This window comes from Amblyomma mixtum, chromosome 3 (genome assembly GCF_055824585.1).
Source record: "Amblyomma mixtum isolate Tamu chromosome 3, ASM5582458v1, whole genome shotgun sequence".
NCBI lineage: Eukaryota > Metazoa > Arthropoda > Arachnida > Ixodida > Ixodidae > Amblyomma > Amblyomma mixtum.
Window position 1 is genome coordinate 252,057,077 of NC_143014.1, and position 16,038 is coordinate 252,073,114.

Genomic DNA, 16,038 nt, shown 5'->3' on the forward strand with positions numbered 1-16,038 from the left:
GGAAGGAAAATGATAAAAAGAAACAGAAAGAGTGCCGCCCTTTGGTCACAAAAACTAAAATTTTGTTTAGACACCGGGATAAATTGACCAGGGAGATCATGGAAGCTTATTTCATAAGGAATAAAGATTCACAGTGTATCAGCCAGCCTTCTTTGGCATTAGTTGACAAAGAAGTATCGTTTTTAGATAATTCGTGACTTGCTTCATTTCGGTTCTCAGGGGTGCCTTTGTTCGGAGTTCACCACGTGGCGTATTGTGCGTTTGGTGATCTTGATTCCGCTAGACCAATGCTCGTTGCTCTGTTTGCTCACGTGATTATGATGTATATATGTTTTCTTTTTTCAATAAAAAATTCAGTTTCGAGACAGCGCTCGTCTTTGTGTCCTCTTGCTTCGTCTGTCGTCTTGTTCGCGCTGTTCCCTCCCACGATGTATTATTACAAACTCGCCCAACTATCCATCCTTCTTCAATGTTTTTAATACTACCAGAAAGACGCGTCAGCCTTCGAACTCAGTGCGTGGTGGATATCACACGTGTGTCGGCAGACTAACTTCGCTTATGAAACTTCCGTCAGTGTCATCACCTACGACCAGAAATTAAGAACTGCGGCTCCGCAGCGCTCAGCACCTCCCTCAGTTTTATATTTAGGAATAAGCGATACGTGCCAGTGGCAACCCGCTAAAACTACGTCGAAAAGTGTGACATGGAACTCACCTTGGCCGCAGGCGCGTAACGCATCCGGCGTCGACGGGAAGGGAGCAGCACTAAGGCGAACGGGGGAGGTTGAGAGGCGAGCGCGGACGACGCCGACGACCTCGTAGAACTTTCCATGTACGGCTGCCTCTGCAAAAAAAAAAGTGACGGTTGATTCGCGTCATCGTTCTCATCATTATCAGTCTGACAGCGCCCACTGCAGGACATACGGCTCTCCCATCTCTCTCTAATTATTCATTCATTCATTCATTTATTGTACCCTTAAAGGCCCTTTTCGGGCATTACATAAGGGGGGTGGGGGGGAACAGTTGAAATACAAAGTAAAGAGAATAACAATGCTAATACAGTAAAATACGACACAATGCAATGCAAAAAAGGAAGAAAAGGATACAGTGTGCCTGCTGCGGCCACTGTAGCCTCACAGACTTCTTAATCTCATCCACACCTTTCCCCGCCCCCTGCTACACTTGCCTTCTCTTGGAATTCAGTGCGTTACTCTTAAGGACCATCGGTTATCGGGTTATGTCGCCTTTGCTTTATATACCTTGCCCAAGCCCATTTCGTGCTCTTGATTTTGACTAGGATGTCATTAGCCAGAGTTTGTTCTCGGACCCACTCTTCCTGTAGGTCACTTAACGTTACGCCTATCATTTTCCTTTCGATAGCTCGCTGCGTTCTTTTTCGTTAGCGTCCACGTTTGTGCCCCGTAGATGAGTACCGGTAAGATAGAGCTGTTGTGTACAGTCTTTGTCAAAAGTAACCAGGCTGCATGGCTGGCTTCTAGCTCGTACAGTGGAGCCCTTACAGCTTGCCTGAAGCTGAAATGGTCGTTAAAGGTAAGGACTGGGGGTCTTCTTACCTTCCAACATCTTTTGGTCTTCAGGAAAGTCACAAGGGCTACACTATACAAGCTAGAAGCAAACCATGCAGCCTGGTTACTTTTGACAAAGACTGTACAGTGGTGAGCAGCCTTGTCTAGAGCGCTCGGGCGGTGCACTTCTTTGCAAACAAATCCAGATTTTGTGACAGCCTCTAGGGTCCAGCTGCAACGCTTGCACGGAAGTAGCGCCAGATAGCCTCGTAAACAAAGCAGGCACGAAAACTTTGCCCTGTAATGAGGGGCTGCTCTCTAATTTCGGTTTTTGTTACCAAGTGCGCACTGCTCAAGCGCTCTAGACAAGGCTGCTCACCACTGTACCTTTCTCATGAGGTATATTGGTAAACTGCGTATATGCCTAGTTAGGCCTAATGTGAACTAGGTGCGCTATAGCACTTAGGTTTTCACTTCGGTTCCGTTGTTCGGATCCATTGTTCACGTCACTAAGTTGTTCGGATGGGGATCATTTTGTTAATGCCCATATATGCCGAATTGGTCACACGTTACATTCGTAGATCCGTGGGAGTCATCATGCCACTCCTGGCGCAGTGGTGCAGCGGGTAAGCGATGCGCCACTGACCTGCGATGGCAGGTGCTGCCACGCGTTGGGCTTGTGAGACCCAGGTTTCTCTTCCCGAGCATCCTCTCGCTACCATTAACTGGCACCTGACACGCACAGTGGGCTGGTTCCCAGGTGTGTGTGTATTCAGGTGTTTCGGGGAAGGCGATCACTACTTTTTGAAAATAAGGTTTCTGAGGTAAAGAGAAGCTTTTTGTGGCATATTAATACCGGTGTTGGCGGACGTCAAAAAAAACAAGGAATCGTTTTAACTAGTACAGCGATTACCAGTTCTAATATTTAACTTTTACCTATTACCGAATGGCACGTGACTGTAATAAGAGATTTGTAGCCGGCCGTTTGCAATAGGGAAGCGCACCTTAAGTTTGCTCCCACTGCACCAGCGCCACTTCTCCCCTGCCGGTCATTTTGGCGTTGCTGTCCGGGCACGTCGCCGGCGGAGCGCATTGAGCCAGCAGCCTGTCGGCTGGTACGCGCGTGCTGCTCGCGCAGCTGGCACCCTCTCTTTCATTGTGAGCACGTGCCGTCCTGCTCGCGGGCGCACAAAAGTGGTGTTGCCGCTCGCTGTGAATTCCGCGACGTTCTAAGAGTGGAAAACTGGTTGGTTGTGTGTGCGGCTGTCACAATAGTTCTCTGAACATCAACGGCCAAGGAATGCCCGTGTAATTCTACAGATTTCCTGGTGATGTCCTACATTCTTGGGGAAAAAAAATTAATATTGGAAAATTGTAACGTACAGTAACGGAAATATTGAAGGTAATGGTCCACCCTTTCTATATGCAGCAAAATCTTAAATATTTTTCATCGCTCGTATCGAGCAGTTGACGATAGGAAAAACGTTAATACGAAAAAAAAATGCAAGCCTAGCGATGGGAGATTGCTATAGTCAAATCTTCCAGTATATGAAAAAAAAATGCGGTCATACATTTTTTACTATTCAAAAATGTTTTTGTCCGGAATTGTTGTGTATGAAATGGATGAGAACGAGAAACGGCAGGCCTCGATAACTGCTATGGGCAGGGTGAAGTAAGCTTTTTCCTGTTACTAAACACGTTTGGTATGTCGCACGCGTAATATTATTTCTGCGCAGTTTTTGCTGTAATTCACTAAGCATGCAGTGTTTAGTAAAGCTCGCGCTAACGAAACTCATTTTTTTTTGCCGTTTTTTATTTTGGAGACTGACTGCAGCTAGCGGCATTATGCAGACGCGTGTGAGGCAAGGTCAGTGATCGCCTGAATGTTCCGACTTGTGACGCCGGGCTCAATTTTCGAAGTTGCTTGACATGTAAAAAATTTCAAAAATAAAAATAATCAAAATGTTTGCTTGCACATGAATGAGCGTTTGCATATGAGCGATGGCTCTGCAAATAATTGTTTTGGGGATGCGCGTGCGCTGTAATCGGAATTAAAACAAATATACGAACCGCTTATCTCCGTTGTAGCGATTGACAAACTAGACCATTTTTTCTCTTAGCCGTATATAGCAAGCAGCTGGTAGGCGCATTTCGTGCGTGTTTTCGTTTTTCTCCTCAGCCTCGCGTGTCGCCTTAAGGCCACTTTAAGTTAAAATAAAAATTATTTCCATCATTATTCATCGAAACACGTAACAAAATCCTTATTATTTGGCCAACAAACCTGCATGCACCGAAGTGCTCAGTCACCCAACGAAATTAAGCACCTTGCGAAGATGGCCGCGCCAAAAAAAAATGGTATTTACCTCGAATTCCACGTCTTAAATGATCTCGTCATTTACTTGCGATACACATTTCGCCGTTACGGTACCGGCTTTTTCGTCCACAATCTGCTTCACGTAGTGGGCCTGATCCACTAGCTGTTCTTTTTTCAAGTTCGCAGCGAAAAAAAAAATTCACTGTCCACTATTTCTTTTAACCTACATCTCAGAGCTTACTGCCGCGACCGAAAGAAATGCGAACAGCGTAGTGCCTAGGCTCTCCGCTGTTGGAATTTATTTTCGTCACTCTTATACTTGGCTCGCAACACAAATACGCTAGACATCCGTGATACAATAATGTACCACTCTAGCGTCTTTTTGTTACTACCGAGATAAAAACGCATTGAAGATAAATTCCGACTGCGCAGCGCGTGGGCGCCGTGCTGTTCGCATTTTTTTCTAGCGCCCCTGTACATTTTGCTAATCCTCTGAAGCTCGCCAGCGTTCAAGCACGAGGGAAAAAGCTCGGGACTGCACAAAGAGATTTGCGGGCTGGCCAACACGTGCAAAGTACGTGCAGAACTGGCTTTTTTTCAGGGGAAAGCGCGCTGCTCGCGCAGCTACTCAATGGGAGGGGTGACCGGTTTGCCCGGACAAAAATACGGAGTCGGTCGGAGAGGGCGCTTTTCACTGGCGTCCGCAGCGCCCCCCTGCGAAGCTGCGGTCCCCTATCACGATATCAGTTAGAATTTCCAAAACGCGAGTACCTTCGCCGCTGTGGCTCGACAGCATTTGGCTATTTCGACTAGTTACGTGCACTGAAAGGGTTGCTGTGCCTACATGCTTTTCGAAAGCTCATGTATTTTGGCACGGTGTAGCCCATTTCTGGCGAGCCACAACGGCGAAGGAAATATAAATTTCGAAATTCTCAAAACTGGTATGGCTATTAGTAATTCAGCTGGCTAAAAAATCTCACATTGAAATCAGGTGCCTATCAGTAATAGTTAAAAAGTTCAATATTAGAATTTAGTTAATCGCTTTATTAGTTAACATGATTCGCCTGTTTTTTTTTTTGACGTCCGGCAACACTGGCATTACTATGCCGCAAAAAGTTTCTCTAACTCAAAAGCCTTATTTTTAAAAATTACTGATCACCTTTCCTGAAATATCTGATGTATGTATACCAAGTGTCTCATGTTTTTTTTTAGGTAAAAATATGGCTTTTTCAGCCTAGTAACCAGTGTGGACACCAGAAGACAGGTGAATCGTCTTAAGTAGTAAGCTGGTTGTCTAATGTTTAATAATTAACTTTTTAACTAGTATAGTTCGGCGCCGGGTTTTGCTAATAATGGCCGTATCAGTTTTTAGAACTTCCAAAATGCAATCACCGTTGGCGCTGTGGTTCGACAAAATTTGGCTTTTTTCACTATAGTACATTCACCGGAAAGGTTGCTTTGTCGGCATGGTTTTCAAAAGCAGATGTATTTTCGCACGATGTAGCCGAACTTTGTCGAGCCACAGCGACGAGTATAATCACGTTTTCGAAATTCTAAAGGCTGATATGTCTATTACTAACGACCGGCTACAAGTCCCCAATTGCAACCAGTTGCCTAGTTGTGATAGTTAATTATCAGAAATTAGTTAACCAGCTTACTGCCTACGACAATTCACCGGCTTGCCGGTGTCCGCCAAAACTGCTAATACTGTGCTGCAAAAGCCATTATTTTACACCAAAAAGCCTATTTTTGAAAATTACTGAGTGTTCCCTGAAACTACTGCTATATATTGCCACCTGACAATATATACGCACACGCATACACGTGGACAGGTTGCCCACAACACGCTAGGCAGCCTGCCAAAAAGGTCGAATCGGCTTTAGACATCAGACAGTTTTAGCGTAGCCGGACAGCCGTACGGCAAATACGGTAACGCGTTGCCGTGGCTACCGCTTACAGGCTTGCCTATGCCACATTGCACAGCACTTGAAGCATTTGAAGCAGTTGCCGTGTTTACCGTAGGGTGCGGCTAAAAGCCTCTATCGAATGTTTGCGAGAATGCGGGCCTTAGTGCAATTGCACTGAAATCGCCCTCCTGCCGGTGTCTCCGCCCTGCCCTCCCATAGCTGTGTCGATCCTAACGCACCAACGCTGACCTTCAACGCGCCGCGGGACTTTCTCCGGTGCCGTCGTTTACCAACCGCCATAGCCGCAGGGGAAGGGGCCGAGGGACCGCAAATTATGTGCCATATTCTTTCCTGCTTCCCGGCAGGCATGAAGAGGCGATACTGTGAACTTTGGCCCCTGCTTTAGGAAAGACATGTGCACGCCTGTGCCAGGGAACTTAGTATACCTCCCAGCGGCCACGATTTACAGACGGTCGCATCAATTCCTTCTCCAGTTATGTTCATAAGGATTGGTGGCGCAGTTACGGTGTATTAATACCCATGACAACGGACGGCCGAAACACGCGGAGGTGGGGTGCTCGCATGACATCTGCTTCACACGCAGACTGGTCCAAAATCTGGCCCGCTAGGGGAGGTAGGTGGATGTATTGTGGTCCCCCTGCTGTGCGCGGGGCCGCGCGCCGCGCTTTACTTGAGTTTTCTTACACTCTCTTTGCTGCTGTGGCATGTTAAAACAGGTTGCTCTGCTGGTCAACCCGGTCAACAATGGTAACCGCAGCGCTGGGCCAATGTACAGAAAGCACAGAACATGCATTTCATGTATTTCTTATATAATATATGCGAAATTGAGAAACGTTTCATTTAAGTAAACATTTATTGTGAGTCGACGTTTTGGACAGAGCCTGTCCTTTTTCAAGACTGAAGTTACATGGTTCTCGCTTCTCTTCTTAAAGAGTCTTCATCTGTACAGGTGTTCGACACATCAGCCAAAACAAGCAGACGATGCAGAAGGAAGAGCGGCTCAAGGAAGAGAAAAAAAGAAAATTAAAAAAATCTTTTTTTTTTCTCTTCCTTGGGCCGCACTTCCTTCTGCATCGTCTGCTTGTTTTGGCTGATGTGTCGAACACCTGTACAGATGAAGACTCTTTAAGAAGAGAAGCGAGAACCATGTAACTTCAGTCTTGAAAAAGGACAGACTCTGTCCGAAACGTCGACTCCCAATAAATGTTTACTTAAATGAAGCGTTTCTCAATTTCGCATCTTACCTCGAGCAACCAAGTACGTTTGTCTTATTGTGCTATATATATATGTTGGTTTGGGACTTCCAGCGACTTGACAGTGCTCCCCCGCTCACTCAGACTCTACACCCTTGGGATACACCGATCGCCTTTGGCGATTTTTGTCGACCCGTAGCTCGCGACAATGTACCCCTCCACATGTTCATTGCAACGTGTCAGCTTGCGGATGCGCACTCAGGTAACCTCGACATCTACACTGATGCCGCTCTCTCTGACGACGGAGCTCGAATGGCGTGGATTTGTACGCAGACCTCCGTCTACTCGGGAGTGTATACACATGCCACCTTCCTTCTACAACCCACCCCCTCCCCCCTGCACGCTGAGAAACTCGCAATCTGTGGAGCCACAGCCTCCCTCCCACACACTGGTATCAAACCAGCCTGAGTTTTCACTGATTCACACGCGGCTTAGTAAGAAATTATTCACCCTGCCTCGCAGGATAGCGCAGCCACGGCCGTCCAACACATTCTGAGCAAGCATGCACAGGTTGGTAATCAGATAGAAATCATTCGGACACCGGGCCCTACGGGTGTGACCGGGGACAATATGGCGGCACATGCCGCTGCAGCTACCGCCGGTGGGACGATCAGTTCTTCATTCACGCACCTTCAGAGCCAACCCGTACGACTTCCTAGGCTACAAAGCCTCCTAGGTAGCTGCCATGCACTAAGCCCATGCGTCTCCCCGTACTTCAAATCGTTGTCGCATCAGAGAACTCACTCAGCCGGTCCTCTTTCTGTGCAAGACCCGCCTTACACGTTCCCAAGAGGTCTTCGTAAGTAATGTTTATGATACCCCATACACTGTGGCGCAATGCCGATGGCCCGGCATCACCGCGGTAACGTGCTCGCACTGCGGGCTCCACTGCCGCGCAGACCTTACCCATTCACTCTGGAAATGCACTGCATTTGGAACCGGGAGAATGGCCATACAGTCACTCCAGCACTTAGGTTACCGTACCGCGCTGCTCACTGAAACCGACAAATGGCTCTTATTTGCCGCATATGGGAGCCAAAGTGGCCTTATCAGAGCGGGATTATTCTGTACACATTGAGTGCACGCAATTTAATTCACGCACGATGTACCTTACAATCGTAGGTAATTGCAGAAAAACTGTTTAGTATTTAAGCAAACGCTTCAAAACAAACCACTATAACGCAGTGGCTTTCACTGTCCACGCTAATATACGGGACACCAATACAATTCGTTAACATACAGAGGCATAATCGGATCCCACGATGTGCTGACTCTTCTGCGGACCAAACACGATGACTGCTTCGTCAACAGCATGTGACCAAATCATAGTCCATGATCCAAGGCGCCGAAATAAGTGAAGGCACCCGAAAAAGCCAGCGCAGGTAGTGCTCCCGTCGTATCCGTGCTGGTATCGCTTTTGTATGGTCACGAGCACAAAATTTACGAGGAACTTTAGCGGCTAAAGTGGTGAAAGGCGAAAGCCTGAGTGCTGCATTCTGCTACGCGATCGTTCACTTCACATTCTGTTGGTGCATTAATTAACTGCCAAAAGCCCCGCCGCGGTGGCTCAGTGGTTATGGCGCTCGGCTGCTTACCCAAAAGACGCGGGTTCGATCCCTGCCGCGGCGGCTGAATTTCGATGAAGGCGAAATTCTAGAGGCCCGTGTGCTGTGCGATGTCAGCGCACGTTAAAGAACCCCAGGTGGTCGAAATTTCCGGAGCCCTTCATTACGGCGTCCCTCATAGCCTGAGTTGCTTCGGGACGTTAAACCCCAATAAACAAACAAACAAACAATTAACTGCCAATTAATGACTCATGCCTTTAGGAGTGGAACGCGACAGCGTGTTGTAGCGCTGCCAGGGAATCCACGGAACGCCACCACCCGTTCGGCGCGATGCTTTTTGAGGAAAGGAAATGGCGCTGTAATTCTCTCTCATCTCGGTGGACACATGAACCGCACCATACAGGAAGGGAGGAAGTGGAGTGAAAGAAGAAAAAGAGGGGCCGCCATGAATTGTATTTGAGGAAAGGAGATTACGCAATAACTGTCTCGCATATCTCCGTGGACACCCTTCAAAATTCGCGCGCAGTGACGTCACGACCATTTCGACCAATCTGAAACGCGGACAAATTTGCTAACACGTCTTGGTCACGACAGTGTGAGCCATTAAAGGCTTTCGCCTTAAAACCAAACACTACCGTATTTGTCATGGCACCGCCTGACGGTGTCCGCCACGGTTCCAACCGCCGCGCGAGTCAAAATTTCAAAACCGATAGAGAGAGAGAGAGAGAGAGCTATCTTTCCTCCTTTCAGAATCTTTTCGCGGTTAGAAGTTGCTCTTTACTGCAGACGCTAGCGCCAATTCCTCGTTCAGTTACGTAAGCAGCGGCAGACGAACCGCTTCAGGGGAGGTTTCTTCAGCCCCCTGCCTGTGCCGACCGCATCATGTACCGTATTTACTCGCGCAATGGACGGATCCTCCACTTTGGCTATCAAAATTTATTTTCCTTCGCTTAATCAGCCCCATTTTTCTCAAGCGCAGTCTGCTGTAGATGATAGTGAATGCTATCAGGGGGATGAACAAAGGGCGGCGCGCGGGCAACATTGGGCCATTGTTGCCAGAAATGGTCCCGCGCGGTGAACGCGTCGTCTGCTAGGTGAAGAGTATCCCTTGCTGCCGCCTTGTTGATCACTTTTGCGTAAAAAATAACCAGTGAAAGTATTCATGATTGAGAGATCAGATGAGATGAGGGTTTACGAAAGCCTTAAAAGGGTCGTACGACAGCTGGGCAGCCTCTCGTTTTGTTGCGTCCCCGGGTGTGCACGGACAACGCATGCAGCAAGCTTGTTCTACCGCTTTATATTGCCATGTATTGAACGTGAACAGCGCTATACTCAGGGGTTGGAGTTTTCGGTTTAAACCGAAAATGAAAACTGTAAAAGTGCGTTGAATTTGTGTTCTAACCGAAAAGGTCATTATTCTTGGAATGCAAGCTGTTGACTACGAGCAAGTTGAAAATTACTAAGTAAGGAAGCCAGGGGCGTGATGCGACTGAGGTATTGTCGTGCAAGGAGCTCAGTTCTGTGATTTGAGGCATCGCTCCGCGATAGCTTACAAGCCTCTGCAGATCGGAAAGCACCTACTCGTCACCGCCAGCGAGCTAACCACTTTTCCTTGACTATCATCACCCGCTTAGAGCAATTAGTCGGTTAAGTGTGTGCATCAGCTGCATGTAGGGCACTGACCCACAACCGCGCATGGGCGTCACGAAAAAGTATATACTATATTCCGGCTACCGCGACAACTGACTGGCAGTTCCATCGCTGGCAACATCAACATGTTGCCCAGCCCTCTCGCTTCCACTTTCCTTCTGTCTGCCGGCTGCATCAATTAACTTGCATTGCTTTTAAAGGGAAAGCTCTACTACGCTAGTCTGAACCAATGTTTCGCTGCGTGTTGCCGGAGCTTCGAGCAGAGTAGCAGATGTTTAGCAACGGCGCCCCTAGGAACCGGATCTTAGTCTAGAAACAGGTGGTCGCTGCGCCGAGCTTCGGCGCGGCGTAGCTCACTGGATCGCTTGACTAAGATAGTATATAGGCGTGCACTAGTCAGTGTGGTTAACCATGATTACGTCATATTGTAGTAATGAGCATTATTAGTAGTAAACGTAATAATGTCCACATGTTACACATCACTGCAAGGAAGAAGTTTAACATAATTGAGTAACAGTAATTAGATTAATTAGTGCAATTAATCCGGTGCTGTATGTCGCTGTAGCAACGGATAAGTTTCAGTGGCTATCGAGTCGAGAGCCTTCGTAATTCTCAATCGCTATCGAACTCGAACAAGGTGCCTCGCTGCTACACGGCAAATTTAAATGGCCATTGAAATGGTTCTCGCGTCTTACGCCAAGCTCGTGTGGCGCCACAATCACTACGTTCGCTTTCGCGCAAATAAAAATATTTTATGAAACCTAACTAAATGTTGAAATACACTTTTTCTTAGACTCATAGGAGGTTTTTAGGTATTATTAAAGGCGAGTTGCATTGTCTTGACTCTGAATTTTGTACGACATGCTCTCGTAATTTTGTAAGGCTCTGGCAACACTGACAACGCTGACGTTTTTGGCTTCTGTGATAGAGAGAAAAAAATTAATTCGCTTTAAACCAGACCAATACAATTTTTAAATCATTGAGCAGACTAATAGTTTATTGCCTGCATTAAAGGGGTGCAGACACCAAATTTTGAAGCTATATAAAGCCTGCTATGGGATTTCTATGTATGCAAGGGCACTCACAGCCAGCTGTTGGACACAACAAACGTTTAAAAAATATTTTAATTCGGTTCCAAAGATTCACGATCTAGACCCCTCGCTAGCGCCATCGACGCTGACGTCACAACGCTGGTAGGGTAACCAAAGTTTTAGGGACGTTTTACCAAAGTGCAGTGACGCACGATGAGCGGGGCACAGCCACAGCCGAAGCCAAGTGAGCGCAGTTGACGCACCAGCGAGCCGCATTTGCTGCGAACCGCCACTCGCTCGGTTAGTTTTTGTCAACCTATAGCCGAACTAGCCATGGTTAAAGGGACTATGCAGTAAATTAATTGAGATTACGTAAAGCAGGCGGGTGGTAGACATTCCATCACTCGTCACCCCAGCGCAACAATTTTTGAGCTAGCGTCAATAACAACGAAGTTTTAGACGATTAAAAATTACGCTCCTACTCTCCCCCCTCAACTCAAACACGTGGGGCACCAAAAGAAAAATAAAGAAAACAGCTCTGGGTCTGGGCCCCGCCCATGATCACGTCATTCGCTGACGTTCCGTTTGTGACTTCCGGTTGTCGCTCCCAGCACTCCAGCAGCAGCGTGGGCAGCGTCTCTCTAGTCTCTCTTCGCCTTCCTGGATTGCGGCGCGCGTCCGATTTCTTTGCGTGTCACTGCGACAAAGGCACTGCAAGTGGCTCCCGAACTCGCGACAGAAAGGAGCGGCAGAGGTAAATTGAAAACATATGCGTGAGGGCAATGCCCTGGCTCGCGTCATGCCCGAGGGGGTCGCGCGGTGGCAAGAGCAGACTATTTTCACGGCTACCGGAAGTGTGCCCGTGACGTCGTGGCTCCAGCGAATGACAGCGTGTAGTGGCCCGCCGACGTCACGGGACTAAAGTCGGATACAACTTATTAACGTAGCGGCTTTTCCCTATCAAAGGATCCCCTTCCAGTCAATGGCGTCGGCCGGTTCTCATGACCATGCTACTGTCACAAAGCAGTGAGTAGCAGATTAAAGGGGATCGTCTCCTCCCTCCACGGTCAGGGATAGACCCCTCTCTCCATTGTGGCACCGCTCCCTGAATTGCCACGCTAGCAGGGTCATGAGAACCGGCCTACGCCATTGGCTGGAAGGGGATCCTTTGAAGGGGAAAAGCGTTCTTAAGTTGTATCCGACTACAGTGGCGTCTATTTTCCCGGTTTTAGTTCCAATATCGGTCACTATGAGAACATCAATCGTCCCGCGAATTTTAAAAAACACGGTTTCTAAAAATTGCTAATAAATTGCTGGCTCAGCTCGGAAGACTCATACTTGGTGTGAATGCTTCCTAGCATCATTTCTAAGCACTGAAAACATTTACAAGCGACTTTTAATTCGTTACATACTTCCTTTAAAGGCGGGGACACGTGCGAAAAGTGAGTGCGATTCACTGCGGCGCGCCGTTGCGAGCGGCGTCACAACGTCCGATGGGAGCCCGTCACCTGCGTCCAGCCTGCTAGATGTCAACGACGGGCCGCTCGCGGCAAACGCAACGACGGGAAGCGGCACCCAATGCGAACGCGGAGAGCGGAAGCGTCGTGATGACGTAGATGCGCTCCTCGGAGCCGGGCCGGCCTGCCAGCCTTCGTGCCGACCGCCGGCGTCTGAAAAACGCGATAGTATTGTTTGTTCACGTTCATAGCAAGCCCTAGGATATATGAATGTCAAAAATGCATCGTTTTTGACGATCGTTGGCCAAAACCGAGTTGCCGCCGCGGTGGCTCAGTGGCTATGGTGCTCGGCTGCTGGCCCGAAAGACGCGGGTTCGATCCCGGCCGCGGCGGCTGAATTTCTTTGGAGGAGAAATTCGAGGCCCGTGTACTGTGCGATGTCAGTGCACGTTAAAGAACCCCAGGTGGTCGAAATTTCCGGAGCCCTCCACTACGGCGTCTCTCATAGCCTTAGTCGCTTTGGGACGTTAAACCCCATAAACCAACCAAACCAATACCGAGTTGCTGGTAGAAGTAATGACTGCGATGCAAGCAAATTTCATCCCGTAGCCGCTTTAGTGCCGCTGCTCTGGTGCGGTTCGCCTGCCGTCTGCAAGCTCCGTTGCTGAAGGCGTCGTGGAAATCGAACATATCTTTTATTACGGGACGAGTTCACAGTAAAAGGGTGCCGAGCGAAGCACCTTTCTGAGCGTTGGCCAGTCCCGAAGCGCCCTCAGCTGCGGCGTCGGTGCGAAACCAGCTAGGCCTAGCGACGACTAGGGCAGTCTGGGACCAGCGCGCAGGTCGTCGCCTGGCGTTGCCGAAAGATACACTTTTGCACAGGCATGCTGTCGTTGCTCGAATCTAGGAAGCATCCTCTCTGGTAGCATGGCTGTTTTGTATTTTCTTGTGTGGACGTGAAGTACGCCGAGCCTGGATCCTGTCTGCCGACGTCATAAAAACGAGCTAAAGAGTGTTCTTGACGTAAATAATAAACCCTGCGATAATAAATGTGAAAAAGTGTCATTTTTGAGGATCGCTGACCAATACTGAGCTGCTGGTAGAGATAACAACTGTGATATGAGCAAATTTCTTGCCACAACCGCCTCGCAGCTACCGCTGGCCCGACGTTGGGGTCCGGCTCGCCTGGCGCCCACTAGCTCCGCTGCCGATGGCGTCGAGGAGATTGACCATACTATTATTGTATTGTGAGATGATGCTGTTGACACTAAAGCTATATGTGAAGGGTAGGCCTTTTTATAGCGCAGGCGACTTCCGGAGCGCCGGCCGCTGCGGCTTCGATGTGAAACAGGCTATAGGCCTAGCGACGACCACGGAAGCCAGGCAGCGGCAGAGCTCGTCGCCCGGAGCGCCCGCGAGCGGTGCCGTTGCCGAAGGCTCCCAACAATAAGCAGGCATGCTTTTTCGCTGCTCGAGTGTAGCTGGCAGTCCTTCTGATAACAAGGCGATCTTGTATTTTCTTGTGATATTTGTACATCACCCAAGCACCGCTCAGGTACAGCTGCACGGCGGCGAAGTGTGACACCGGTTGTGGGCGGAGCTTGGGTAGGGCGTAGCAGCGATGCTTACTAGCGTTTTGCAAAGTGCTTCGCATCCTCACGCGAACCCGCGAAGGCGATATTAGCGTGTGATCGTGCGATCACAAAAAAAAAGTCGACGTCCTCATTGGAATCAGATTCGTCAAAATCCGAGCTGCTGGGACTGGCCATGCAGTTTGTTTTCATGCGCTGGTCAGCACGTGTGTGAGAAAGCAGACGATGCAGCAGTAGGTGCGTCACAGCTTTCAAGGCGCACGTGACCAGGCCAAGAAGTTGAGTACCGTAGATTGTGACGTCACTGTCAAACTCGGCGTTCAGAAACCGAAACGGAAAATCGTTCCCCGAAAAATGCGATATTAAATTATTCACTGTGAATATATGAATCTTCGAGTGTGTATCATGCTTCCTGGAGCAGTAAGAAACGTTTGAAACAAAGAACGCGCCAACCACAAGTTTGGTGTCTCCACCCCTTTAAAGTTTGACAGCATAATGTTTGTTCATGCCTACGTATCGTGCACGAAAGTGCGCACTGGCGCCGTTCGAAGCAATACTATCAACATTCGGCAATGCTCGAAGGCCCTCGAAATCTCGATAGAGTTCTGCGTTGCTCCGTTGACTCGATAGACTTTTGACTCGATGACCATTCAAACTGCCCATGTAGCAGCGCTTGATCGCCTTTGAGTCGATAGACTATCGGTTCGAGTGCCTTCGAAACGCCCGCGTGACAGGAATCCACGAATATTGTATATAGGTGTGCACTAGTTAATGCGGGTAACAATGATAACATCATAGCATAGTAATGAGCATAAGTGGTAGTAAACAAGAACGTCCACATGTAACACATCATCGGAAAGAGGAAGTTTAACCTAAATAAGAAACAGTAATTACACAGATTAATTACCGCAATTGATCAGATGATATGAGTGTCGCTGTAGCAACGAGTAACTACAAGTGCTAAACACGTGACGTGCCCTTCAGCTTTACCTTGAAAAAAATGTAACGAAATGTAAGAATAACAATGGGTGAACGATGGCGTCATATACGGCAATAGCGCAATGTAAGTTACGTGACTTAGCATCACGTCAGTCGGCGCGTTGAAAATGCGCCTACCGAGGGTGCTGCCGCCACAGACGGGAATGAACGGGAATAAAGACGCAGTCGCTTCGACGATCTCCGGTGCTGGCAGTTGTCCGGCACGCACACAAGTTACAGACGCTAAGCCGCGTCTAGATACACCAGAGCTTTCGCTCTCCAACCAGGTTCAACAATGGTTAAACCACAGCTAACTTTTAATGACGATAGCAATTCCTTCTTCAAGCACAGCTCCAATTGCTGCCATTTACACGTTAATTATCGGCAAAGAAACTGCTTATGCTGACGAAATCGCCATAGACTCCAGGTGACCTTTGACCACATGATGTATTGCGTTTAATCACGAACAAAGGTCAGCAATTCATTCGTCAAAATAACCGCCAAAAAAAAACCGAAATGCGTTCTGAAATAAACACCAAGAAAAGTCTGCCAAATTAAAAAAATAAAAGCCGAAAGTCCGACTCTTAGCTATAAACACACCCTGTGGGATGAACAGCCAATAAAAATGCTCCGGGATTATACCTAAAATCGACAGAAACCATGCCTGGTCACAGAAGATTTTGTTGTAGCAGGGTTGGTGCGCTGGAGTGAACTTTAATTAATACTCTTTAATCGTTTTATTTTG

At 48.2% G+C, this 16,038-nt stretch overlaps 1 long non-coding RNA gene across 1 annotated transcript in view; it reads right to left on the reverse strand.

Annotated features, from left to right (window-relative positions):
- Positions 1–714: 714 nt before the first annotated feature.
- LOC149354348 (uncharacterized) overlaps positions 715–16,038 on the reverse strand; it is a 28,749-nt gene continuing 13,425 nt past the window's right edge. Inside the window, exon 2 of the long non-coding RNA XR_016291308.1 lies at positions 715–843. This is a non-coding gene — a long non-coding RNA (uncharacterized LOC149354348). The remainder of the gene's footprint in view (positions 844–16,038) is intronic.